General features: G+C 42.8%; 1 protein-coding gene across 5 annotated transcripts in view; it reads left to right on the top strand.

The window, feature by feature from the left end:
- Window positions 1-13115, top strand: part of LOC138526466 (putative protein ARB2BP) — a 77984-nt gene that overhangs the window by 27918 nt on the left and 36951 nt on the right. Inside the window, exon 2 of one of the 5 annotated variants that reach the window (XM_069637265.1) lies at window positions 10460-10523. The exons of the other annotated variants lie outside the window; for them this stretch is intronic. The gene's annotated coding sequence lies outside the window, so the exon portion shown is untranslated. The remainder of the gene's footprint in view (window positions 1-10459; window positions 10524-13115) is intronic. 5 annotated transcript variants of the gene reach the window in all.

Below are 13115 nucleotides of genomic sequence, written 5' to 3'. Positions count from 1 at the left end.
CTCTTTATTACATGTAACCTTTCTCCTTGTATGTGTTGAAATCGTGTTGTTCATTGCGGTTATTGTCATTGAACATGTGCATCCATATGGCCACTTTGGGCATAATGTATCCACACCCGGCATGCTTGAAAAACTCCTAAATCATGATGATGATGATGATGATGTATACATTGATGACTTTATTTTCTTGCTATGTTATGATCCCTGTGGATTTGCTTTATAATTACTGTATGTTCAATTAATTAATGTTGCTGACTTATTGTGGGTTAACCAACAGATTCGTTTGCTCAATTTTTAGCACTCGAATCTGATTAGTTTGTGAATGAGCTGGCCCTGACGAAGGAACAGTGTTCCGAAATGCATTGGCCAATTGTTTGAGCTCGCCCTGCACATCTGCTTTTTCTAAGATGTACAATTACTTAAATTGATGACGAAAATCAAGTATTAAACTATCATTTTTTGCAGTAAACTGACAGAAGTTAATTATTTTGTGCTTTGAACCACATTGAATCTATACACCACGATTGGTGTTTGGGAGTGCAGCCCGCACCGCTGGCTTAACGGCCCTGGTCCTTGCCCCCGGGATCCTACAAACCCCAGCTTTAATCCTGCCATGGTCTGTAATACCCAAGCATTGCCTGATATTGTGCGCCACTCGTCTAAAAACAATGCAGTTCGCCCCCCAACTCCTGGGGTAACCCTCGCTCTGGGCACTTACCACCGGCAGCACTTTGTTGTTGGAAGCCCCCTCGGCCACTCCGTCCGCAGAAACCTCTTCCTCTCGGGGTGGGGAAAAAGTCATTGTGCTGCCTACTCTCCCACTATTGTGCCCTGGGACCTTGAGACCGCCCTGCGTTGAAACGACCGGCTGAGCAGTCTCTAACGCGACCGGTCCCAGCTAAAACCCATCCAGGAAATATCTTGCGGATGGAGGACTGTGCTTTCTCCAGCGCTGTATAGGTCCCTACAAATTGGGATATTTCCTTTGCAAAAACATCACCAAACATGTCTTGGGCTGCCTCCCCTGCCTCATAGTTTGCGAGGTCTCCTAATTTACTGATTATCTTGAGGAATAGGCTGCAACGCCTCTCTGCGGACAGAGCGCAGATGGCATTACCTAGGAAGCATACCGCTCTCTGTGCCCAGCTGGCTAGAGTGGATGCGTCCACCGGCTCTCTGGTGTCTTTGACCCTTTCTGCCAAGTCCATTATTTTAGCGAGGGGTCCAGCCATATCTGGCACCTTTTCCTGGCAGGCCTTCTAGGCTCTATTGACCCCTCTCCTTGCTTCCTTTATGACCTGAATTACAGTGACCATCTTGGCATCCAGCTCCAGCGTGTCCATGACTTTACTATGGAGCTCCGGCCTGGGGTATTCCACCCTCATTCTGAATTGGAGCTCTCTCTAGGGGTTTACAGATACGCTGCACCATATATTGCGCCACTCTCGGGGATGGCAGCCACTCGGTCAATTTCTTTTCCGCTACTGTCCACTTTATCTGCTTCTACGAGGACTTCCTCAACATCCTCTTATTCTTCTGAGGATTTCTCGCCTTCTTCGGCTGTACCTGTGTTTAACTCCCCTGGGGTAGGGGGCAAGAGGTCGGGCACTGCTGATCTCCCTAAAAAGGCACTTTTCAGCTTGCTAAAGGTGTTGCCCACCTCCTGGGGCATCTTTTGGGCCCCTGCTGTCTGACCCAGGGGTAGAAGAGTGGGGGCTCTTCTGGGGCTTATCCACCCCCTTATGTGCTGTTAGCTTCCTGTGCTTGCCCTGTGATGTTCCCTCATCTGGGCTGAGCTTTCTCGTCCTTTTCTTAGGGGCCTTTGAAGTGATGAGGGATTCCAACGCTGCTAGGTGCTCCTGTATGGGCTGTACTATTTGAGATACAGCTAAGGCCAGAGAGTACTCCAGAATTCTCTTGAAACTGAGTGACCGGTTTCTGTCTCCCTCCATCTCCTCCTTGCTATATTCGGGAGTGGTGCTCCCCTCCTCGTGCTCAACTCCCTGAGGAAGAGCTAGGTCCCCTGTTTTATCAAGCTTTCTTTTTCTTTCCTTTTTTATTTTTTTGCTCATTTGTTTGTCTCTGTGCCTTAGGAGCCTCTGGTAGAGGACAGTGTAGGAAAGAGGCTCTGTTGGACGCTTTCCCTGTGGACCCTAGCAGCTCTCTGGCACTTTCGGGTCAGCTCTGTTACTCTCTGTGCCTGGGAAATCAGTACGCATGCGCAGTAACTATTATATCCCTCGTGATTGGGATAAACTTTGGGTCCTTTCATCTGCGCTGCTCGCAGCGAACTATGATGACCCGGGGAGAGCAACGGTAACCCGCAGCGAGCGAGAAGACTCGTGGTCCTGGTGCTCTCTGTGTATCTGAAACCCACTAGACCGTATACGAGGCGGCGGCCACAGTTACCTGAGACGAGGACTTCGCTTTATCCAATCCTCACACCTCAATAAAAACGCAAACGGTGCTCCATGTTTATCTCGCTCTCCCGATGCAATATACTAAGCTGGCCACCACCAATCACGATAACTGCAAAATTACCTGCTCTACCCCATTTTAAGGAAAAACATAACCAAGCATATCAACTGTGACCTATCTGCATGAGAAGCAGCAAAGAAAGAGGAGGAAGTTGTGGAATATTTGGAACTATTCCAATGTGCCCCACTGCATCGCTGTATACATGGGGAAAGAAGCAGTCCAAAATGGATGCGCTGACTCCTGTGCACACCAAGGTTGCACCCCTGCCACACACAGTCAAAGTGAGGGTGGAAAACAGAATTCTCACTGCAGGAGCATGCCAGTGGGTTCTGTTACATACAACATGGAGCAAAGCAGCAGGATTGTGCTGAAAACCGAAAATGCCTTTTAAAATGTAGCTTTGCAAGCTTCAAAAGTGCTGTTTTGGCGCTAGATCCATTGAATCAGTGAGATTAAAAGGGTACTGAAAATCCAGGATTATCCAGTATGGCCAGAGGAACTGGGCCACATTGACTGATGGCAGTTCTGAAATGTATCTAAGGAAAAGGCAGTCCAGGAACATTTGTTTTCAGTTCCACAGGAAAAATGCAACATGTAACAATTTCAGCTGTGCAAACAAAGGCTGGGTACATGTATCCAGACTGCAAAGAAATTCCAGCACTCTGAACTGGTGCTGAATAAAATGTATGTGCTGCATGGGAAAAGCGGATTTAAAAGAACTCCTGTTTAATGTGTTTTTTTTAAGGAAGAAAGTGCAAAATCGTGTTTTTTTTAAGGAAGAAAGTGCAAAATCGCCTATCTTGGAAGCATGTTTTTGTTGAAAGGCCTAATTCTTGAAGAAATGTCAAAGGATTGCTAATGTAAGAATTCCCTATAAACTGTGTTCATTTTATGTTTTAATGAAAGATGTAGGTAAAACTTAAAGTAACCCAGTTTGGAGTTTTACAATTCTGTTTGACAGTTCTCAGCCTGGGAAAGGTTGACACTTCAGAGTGACACTCCACTGCTGGCTTAATTGCTGTGGGGAGGTTTTGCATGTTCAGACGAAAGCACCTCATCAGACTTTCGTCTGTGGCTCAAGCAAAGACCATGGCAGTGTCATGATTCCTGCCCCTCATATCCCCAGCCCTCCAAGATGTCAGGCTGGAGCCAGGCCACAATCACCTACATGGCCCTCAAGGGCCTCTCCATCCCTCCAAAGACCCACTTGGAGTCAGACTTGGCGCGTGTGGCACCAGACTCACTCACTCCCATAGGATAACATTGGGGATTGGACTTGTAGTGCATTGATGGGGACAAGATGGATGCCCCTACATATTTTGGTTCCCAGAACTGTATGTGCGGTCTAGTCTTTTGGGTGTGGTTCAGCCCAGAGACACCTGGAATACCCAGAGACTATTTAAGCCACACCCAGGCTGAGAAACGTGCTTTGCGTTTTCTGTGCCTGCAGCCTGACGCTCACCGTGTTCGGATCTGTCTCCAGTAGGCCTGCATCTTTCTTCTGCACTCAGCTCCTACAAGAACACCGTTAGGAACAGCCTTACCTTGCGGCGCTTCTGCCCATCATTCATCGCTCCTTCTGTTCTGCGGGCATCTTCGGTGGTGTCATTCCCATCCTGGCACACCGCTTCCTAAGGAAAAGAACAACAGAAAAAAGGCATTAGTAACCATTCTGCAAATCTTCGCTTATTATTTTAAAATACTGTACGAGCTTCAAACGAGTACCTAAATCCCAGCCGCTCTGGGGGAATTCTGTCTCCGGAACTTCTCATCCGTCTGCAAGAGGGAAAAGACACTCCAGGTTAGCGTGGAAACATCTAGAGGCGCCGCATACCGTGCTTAACCACCGCATTTGTTCTTCATAACCGGCATCCGCGCTGAAAACGTCGCAGCACCTAAAAGACACAGAAAAATAACTCCGCTCAATGCAAATACAAAAGGGGTGCATCACGCATCGCACTCTCACTCACCTTCAGCACTACTCATCTCAGCAGCACGCCGCCATCCCCAGATGCCGGCCATCATCTAAGGAAGGAAAGGAACAAAGTTAGAGAACTGTTCAAAAGACTCCTTATACTTACCTGTCGGACTCTTGCCAGTGAAGTAACTAGGCAGCAACGAGCCCACATCAATCAACGCGCCCCTGCGCTGAAAGCAGGACGGAGAGCACACTATCCAAGAAAACCAGGTGAGCTGTGGATCAAAGGGAAGGGTTGGACCCCGGGGAAGAAGGGGTTCAAGCACACAGAGACAATAGGGAGTTAAACTCTACCAATCCTGTGTTTCATGCCCAGTCTCCAGTCGAATAGCCTCCAGGGAAGGGTTTGAGGTCGTAAGAGGTCATAACGGGCTGAGTGACGTCCCCGTGGATACCAGGTGAGCGTTAAAGGCAGGCTTGAACACTCATTGCTTCAGGGGAGGGGCAGGATGTTCCATTCTCTAGGAGTAGCCTTCTCATTGAACTTCAAAGGACTGACCAGCTGCTTACCCTTGTGAAGGAAGAAAAAAACCTGTCATAGATTTTGAATTTAATTTGCTTGTTTTGCCACAGAACCTCATGACATGACATTTAACTTGCTGAGTTGCTGGCAAAAATAAGTAAAGGAACGAAAAGTACATACATTGAAATCTGAATTTATGATAGACACGTGAAGACTTGGTGGGATTTCTTATTGTGTAAGGAACTGAAGTTATGCAAAAAGACTAATTGCGCCAAAACTATTAATGCCGTAAATCTAATATTGTGTAGCCATGTTCTAGGGGCGATTGCACATATATGTACTGAATTAGGAATTGTTAGGCCAAACCTTAATGATCAAAATTGACAAAAATTAATAGAAAGACAACACCAGGTGTCACTGATTTGGAAGTTGAATGTAAAGGTAACCCACACAATATGTAATGTATGTGTCTGATTTTATTAGAGGGCATAAGTATATAAATATGTATTCGTGGGAAAGTTACATTTTGGACCCAATAATTATGGGAGGTTCCCAAGTCACATCATAAAACCTGACAACCTTTTCTGTCATCCTACCAGCAAAAAACAAGGCGGGAACTGTGCCTTTGACCACTCGTAACCTTGTGGGTGTGGGTTGTAAGTCTGCCACTACTATAAACTTAGTAATGTCACTTGGCAGGATAAATAGAGGAACCTCACAACACACAAACGCACTGATTCCTTACTCCATCCTGATTTCCGCGTGAAGCCCTGTTCCAGAATTCTTCATTTTGTTCCTGATTCCAGATTTCTTTGCAAAGCCAAGGCCTCAGCATTTGCTGAACTCTTTTTCAGCTAGGCCCAAATCCTGAAACCATCCCAAAACTTAATAAGGGAAATTATTCTGATCCAGTCTGGCTTGCTACCATTCATGCTTGCCTGCTGAAACTCGCCATCCCGCTGATCTACAGTGTCCAGCAACCAGAAGGGCCAATCCAACCCCGTCCAGTTTGAGGTGCCAGTCCGTTAACCAGAACCGGCCAGCTGATATATCCCACCAGAAGTGCCCTGCTGTCTGTAGACCCGATCCGTGATGACCAGAACTTGGCAGTCCAATCTTAATTTAAAGAGAACTGTAATTATTAATAGGAATCAAAGTAACCCATAGCATATCTTGCCTTACTTGTCCCATCCCCATCTCTCAACCATCCTATCTTTAACTTAAGTACCTATAATCTTGTCGGAACATCCTTGCAACTCTCTCTGAGTCTGTGTTAGCGCTGATTTTCTCCTTTTGTTGTACTAAGAACATAAGCCATTAGTGATTTGGTATTAAATAAAGTAATTCCTATAAAGAAAACGTAGTATTCGCCATGTGAAGGGTTACAAGCGGCCGTGCGTAACTGTGGAGATTCACAGGTGGCATTCTTCTTTTTCTTAGCCATTAATCTAGTTTCAGTAAATGCAACCTGTGATTTTTAAAACCGATTTTCCGTTTTTCTCTGTTCTATTTTTCTCAAAACACCTCTCATTCAAACGTGTGTAACTTCCACAATTTTATAGCTAGAGACTTAATTTCAACTCTAACTTAAGACCCTTAGCTACATCCCTACCCTAAACAATATCTTTGACACGTTTTTCTCAAAAATCGCATAGTGAAATTTAGGAGGGAATTCGCAATTTTGCAAAGGTTTTACACGTGGGTTTTCCCATTCAAAGTATTTCCAAACTTCCATTTGGATTCAAAGTGTGTATTGTTGCTCATATGATGGCTTATGTTTGTAAGAATCTTTTTAGTGTTGCTCCCATATGAATTTTATATAAATATAAGTATTTTTGCACACTTTTCATTGTTTTTCTAAGCCATTTTTCAACTGTCATTTTAAAAGTGTAAAATTTCCAAAACGTTTTTCTCTCTTGTTGGGGAGGGAAGATTGTATTCAAACCCTATACTGTTCTTTATTCCTAAATACCTGCTGCTTACATACATCTGTGTAGAATTGCTTCTTTATGAGTTTAGAAATTTGCAAGGGGAAATCTTAACCTAATCGCTATCTTTTCAACAAGCCAAACTGTCTTTTCCCTGTATTTTATATTCTGTGTTGCTAGAAGTGAATTCAACTGCCTTACCTACTTTCTGATTTGTATTGTCACCATATTGGTGATTGCTGCCCCATACATATTAAAACCTATGTTTGATTTGAATTTTAAATAAATAAATATTGCCTTTACCAACCAGCCTGATTCCTGGTCCATTGTGATCTGGGGGTATTTTGAGGAGGGGTGTGATGCGAGTGGTATATCACTCAGAATATTGAACCTATAGACACAATAAATAAGTATTTCATTTGTGCATTGCATGCTAGGCTGAGACCCGGGTGTATTGCCAGATTGAAATCCTTAAAGTGCAGACAGGATATAAGGCAAAGACTGTGCTGGTCTTGGCTTGGATGTTGACCAAGGTGCAAAACTACAGAAATGCTGAGGACTTAAGGGGTTTGGTAGTCCTAGGTGTATGAAGTTTTAGTTGAAAGGATTTTACTGTTTAAAACGTTTCTTTCTTTTCTTTAAACAGCTAAAGTTAAGTTTTGAAGAAGCTGCTATGAGACGTGGCAATAAAGAGTTTAAGCATAATGCTTGCCTCCGGTCTTGACATAGAATGTGAATGGCTAGGCCTTTGCAGAACACAGCTTTACCATCAACCAAAGCGATACAATGTATGCAGGGGTGGGGGCTCACTCTGTGCACATGCTTTCCCTGAACTGTTATGCGGGCGCTCCATCTTTGATTCTCTTCTGGGTCGTCATTTATCATCCTTGGGCACCCAAAAACACACCACTGCTTCAATGTAACTTCGCTTATCGTGATATGCTTGATCCTCAATACTGCTGCGCTCTTATCTGAAAAGCTGCTGCTTGCCCTGACAAATTCCAAAGACTGCTATCCTCTGTACAGGGCTATGTTTTTCCTGAACCCACAGCATCACTACCATCGGCCCCGTGCAGGGCTTCACTTAATGAAATCTACTTTCAAGAGAGCCCTATGAAAGGATACCAGAGGGCCGCCCAATCATGAGTGGGATTGGGTGGGTTACAGAGAACATTTCGGAATACCTGGATTCCATGTTAAAGCCAAGGGCCATGTTACTTCACTCATATTTACAAGACTCTACCAGCCTCATACGGAAGCTAAAAAACTTTACTTGGCAGAATACCTTCCTCCTAGCAACTCTAGATGTGAAGGCGTTGTACACTTCTATCCAGCATAAATGGGCTGCGATTGCAGTCGACTATACTTTCAGGCATGAATCAGCCTCCTATTACAATCACCTGAATATGATTAAAGAAATGTTATATCTTACATTTGACCTCAATGTCTTTACTTTTGACAACCAGGTATACCAACAGACCAAGGGGATAGCTCTGGGTACTAAATATGCCCCAGCACTGGCGAATATCTTCATGGGAATGTTGGAAGACAAAGCATAGACAAAATCCAACTTTGGACAAGGTACATCGATATTTTTTGCATTGTGGATGGCAGTATAGAAGAATTTAACGCATTTGTGGAGAGGTTAAATCTCAATTGTTTCGATATTCAATTTACAGGAGAATGCAATAAATATCAGATTAACTTTTTGGACTTGACGATATATTCAGAGGGCCAAATGTTACAAACATGTACATTCAGAAAACCAACTGAAGTCGCTTCAATTTTGCATGCCAAGAGATGTCCTTTTCAATCCACTATTTCTAACATACCTCTTGGTGAATATATTAGAGCTAGATGCAATTGCCAGAGTAACATCAAATTTGAAGAGGAAGGTAACTTGCTACGACGACGCTTTAGAAAAAGGGGATATGCTCAGAAAGCAATAAGCAAGGCATATAAGAGAACCAAATGTATGTAGCAGCAAGATACCTTGAAACATAAGCAAGTGAACAACGCAGAGTCCAATATGCCAATCCGTTTTATCACTCAATATTGCTCAGACCATCGGAAAATACGCAGAGTTTTGAATAAACATTGGTACTTATTAAAATTGGACAGTCCTATTAGCGAGTTTGTGAGTGATCACCCACGTATTACATTCAGAAGAGCTAATGCACTTAAATCCATTCTCAGCCCATCATTACTACCAGACATTGACAACAGCAACCAAGGCACATGGTTACATAAAAAGGACTTGGGTTTCAGGAAATGTGGTGTTTGTCCACAGTGCAAATATGCATATCAACGAACAACGGAATTTGAAGATACCAATGGGAAGCATTGGACTATCAGACAAGGAATAAACTGTAAAACAACTTTTGTAGTATATGATATTATCTGTGCCTGTAACAAAATGTATATAGGCAGTACCAAGAGACAGTTGAGAGTTCGAATACGTGAACATTTAGCCAAAATTGGCAGTCAGGATCCATCACTCCCATTAGCTGAACATTGGCAAAAAACACATCAGTTACATCACAAATCGGAAATTAGATTCATTGGTCTAAAACAAGTGACTCTAAATAAGAGAGGTGGTGACAGACTTGAAAGCATTACGACAAGCGGAAGCAAGAGCAATTTGCCATTTCAACTCGACAATTACAGGTCTCAATACTGATAATGAGATGGTGTCATTCCTGTAAGATTTAGTATACTGCAATCTGGGTTCTCAATTTTGTAAGTTCAATGTTATTACAGAAAGGAACATGGTGCAATACACAGCCTGAGGTTACACGTGAATGGGTTCTTAAAGGGATCCCGCACCACAATTGAGTGTTTAATAGTAATTTACAAGCATTAGTTAAGCAGTAGTGAAGACCTCTCACTTTTCGTAGTAATCACCAATACTAGTATGTGTTTCTTACTTTTTTCTGATGCATCAGTGCTGTAATTTAATTATGTACAAATAATATTTCGGTAGTACCTATCTAATTAATCAATTGACTCAGTGTAAGCAATAAGGGTATGTATTGTTGTTAGCATTTTTGGAAATCTCTACAAATCTCTAACGTTCATCCACACGGCGCATGCAAATGTGGAATACCGTGGGATAAAACGCGGTGAGCGATGATGACGTGAGTACACGTCGCCATGGCAACCGCGCTTAACAATGACACGTAGTATAAGATGGCGCATGCAGCAGGCATTCGGATTGCTTGCCGACCCGTGCGACCATCGTTGTAAAAGGAACAGGTAAGAGTGGACCGCTTATGTTCGGGTATACTTTTTGTTAAATATATTTGCTATTAACTAATGATGGTACGGCAGCCATAATGGTTAAATATTGTTTGTTCAGAGGTTGCTTTTTGCGCGATTAGCAACGGGCAGGAAATGACTTGTGCATGTGGTAATTTGCATGCGCTGTGTTGAATTCATAGTCACACAATTGAGATACAATTCAGTCTCTTATGACGGCAGAAATAATAAGTTTTGAACAATTAAGATTGTGAAATAATGTTTTGTGGAGTACAATTACTACCAATACAAATGTATTTTGGAGCGCTGAAATACCATACTACATCTTTTGTCCTACCTTCATCTTGTCTTTAGATTGTTACTGGGGATTTTACCCTGTTAATCATCAGTCTTATGAACTGGCTACATCTAATTTCGGGTAAGGACAGTCGTCAATCTTTGGATTAGCTTAAGGACCTATGGAATAATGTGGTTACAGCATTTATGAATTGAAATACCAAGACTAATGTTTGTTTTTTCTTCTTTCTTTGTTTTGTCCTTTTATGTATTTTCATATAGAACAATATATCATGATGCGTGTTTGTTTTTTTGTACACCCATGAATCCTTCCTTTCGCCCGTCCTTGTCTTTCTGTCCAATTTCAATTATGTTTTAATGCACACTTTTTTGGCATGATGTCTGAATGCCGGGACAATGGTCTATCTGATAATGTTATATACATGAACTGCTTTTATTTATGAAATATTGTACTTTTGATGTAATTTTGGTTAGCCCGGATTTGAAAAAGGCTCAGCAGAGCCGAAACATGTTATCACATATGTGCTCAACGTTTTGATGGTTAACAAAGGAACAAGACATAAAATTACCCATATATCTTGATGGCGCAGAGTCCTGTATTCTTTTTGATTCTCTACTTTCAAGAGAGGCTTATGGCCAACCGACCTCCATGTAGCGATGCGTTGGAGATCCTATAAATGGCTCGTTAGACCCGGCTGGTCAAGTGGTGGACTTGACACGCCGCCTTGTCCTATCCTGTCCTATCCTTTGAAGTGATGTTGTAAAGCCCACATTTGTTTCCCTTCTACTCTGGGTTTTTCCGGGTCTGCTGGAAAAGCAGTCGGGGGTGCCTGGCAGGTACTTGCCTTCACCCTTCCCACCCCCCCATGGTCCTATACCCACTTCCCTCTTCTAAACCCCTATGCCCTGGAGCTACATGACGCAAGCACCACTCCGCGTCACAGGACAGTTTTCCTTTTTCTGCATTCACCTCGCCATACATTTGCTTTGTCATATTTACCTCTTCGTACTTTTTACTTCTTCTGTCTTTCACTTCAAAAAAATTTTAAAACATGTTCTCCCCCACCCTCTGCCTTGACCCTAACCTTACAGCTAATTTTATATCATTTACCACTTTCACAAAGTGACGATGCAGACAAAGTGAAGGTAAGAAGAAGTGAAGGTCTGGCAAAAGGAATGTAGAAGAGGTAAGTGTGGAAGAAGTTTTCTGGGCAAAGTAATGGGGGTATACCATTTGAAGGATGTGGCCATTGGCATCATTGTTGTCTGGACCCTCTCCTCCCAGTACTTTATTTTGTATTGTAGCAGAAGTTGCCCGGGAGGATTTATTCCTCTCTGTGCTGGGTGTTAAAATTATAATCCGATCTAACATTATAATCCGATCTAGTCAATTGATCCTATAGTGCATTCTGTGTCAATGTAGTACAGCCAGTTTGTAGCTCCACTTGTGTAGCATTGTTCTCGGGAGAATATATTCATCAACTGAACTAAATTGAAATGTAATTTAATTGGGGTTTTTTTTATAACACGCTTAATACCCGAGTTCGGTTTCTAAGCGCGGATCCGGGATTCGAACCTCTGTTGCTCTGCGTGGTCTTGCTTCAAAGACTAGCACGTTGTCCCTGTGCTATCTTCAGTTAAAATGCATGCTGATATGTTTGAATGCCACCATAGTTAAGATAGCTTGGTGAATTTAGTGCCTGTTTTGGAGATCTGTGTTAATATGCCATATGATCGTACCAAATCCAGGTAAGGCCATCTTAGTTTCCACTTTGAACTCAATATTTGTGTATATAAACACCGATTGTTTTTTTGCACTGTAAGTTTTACAATGTACCTGCAGAAAAGCGCTATTCCTAAAACTAGGAACATATCAAACCCCAGAGAAATGAGTTTACAATATGCAGAGTGGTTGCAAACTGTATCCTCTGAGGCCAGACTGAGCTACCAGAAGAAAGTTTGCAGGATCTCATGGTTTACTGTTTAGATCAGTTAGCACTCCTATCAATGCAAATCAAATCGGAGACTGTCTGGTAGAGCTTGGAACAACGAAAAAATATTTATTCAAACCAGATTTGCAAACTGAGAAACCAGGAATGCGACAGGGACAGAGGCTTGCGGTTTTGACCATAAACCTTAATAAAAATAAAAGGGAGTTGGGAAATGCCCCTCTGTCCCTTTTCTAGAGGTGTTTCCCTAACTCAAAAGTGTCTGTCCAAAGCAAAAACGTCCTTGTGTCAGGGATACCATTCTGGCCCTCACACCCTAAAAATGAACTCTAAGTTAAAAAGGGAAATGTCTTAAAGTGTACAAATGTTCAAACAAAGGTAAGGCGTAACTCCAACCCAAAAGTTCCAGATAGATAAATTACACAGTTCCAGAGGATGACTCCCTTTCCCTGCATTTCTCTTCACTGCACTTTAAACTTTTAAGGATATGAGTTTTCCTGGGGCTCGTTTGATCAGCAAAACGACTTGTATGCAAAACAACTTGGCTGTTAGTCTTAATTTTGGTAGGATACCTGGTGTACTCTCCTGCCAGGTTTCTTCTCTTTAGTATAATTTCAACACCGTCTTTGGCTACACCTGATGCATCCTTATCAGGAAATCCTCAAGTGATTTACTTTAGACACTGTCTAACTTGACTTTGCCTGGTATACTCTCCTGCCAGGGCTTTCTCAAATGTTTTACTGGGCACACTGACTAACTTGACA

Source organism: Ambystoma mexicanum, chromosome 7p (genome assembly GCF_040938575.1).
Source record: "Ambystoma mexicanum isolate Mex_15411 chromosome 7p, UKY_AmexF1_1, whole genome shotgun sequence".
Taxonomy (NCBI): domain Eukaryota; kingdom Metazoa; phylum Chordata; class Amphibia; order Caudata; family Ambystomatidae; genus Ambystoma; species Ambystoma mexicanum.
This window is presented reverse-complemented; position numbering and strand designations above follow the sequence as displayed.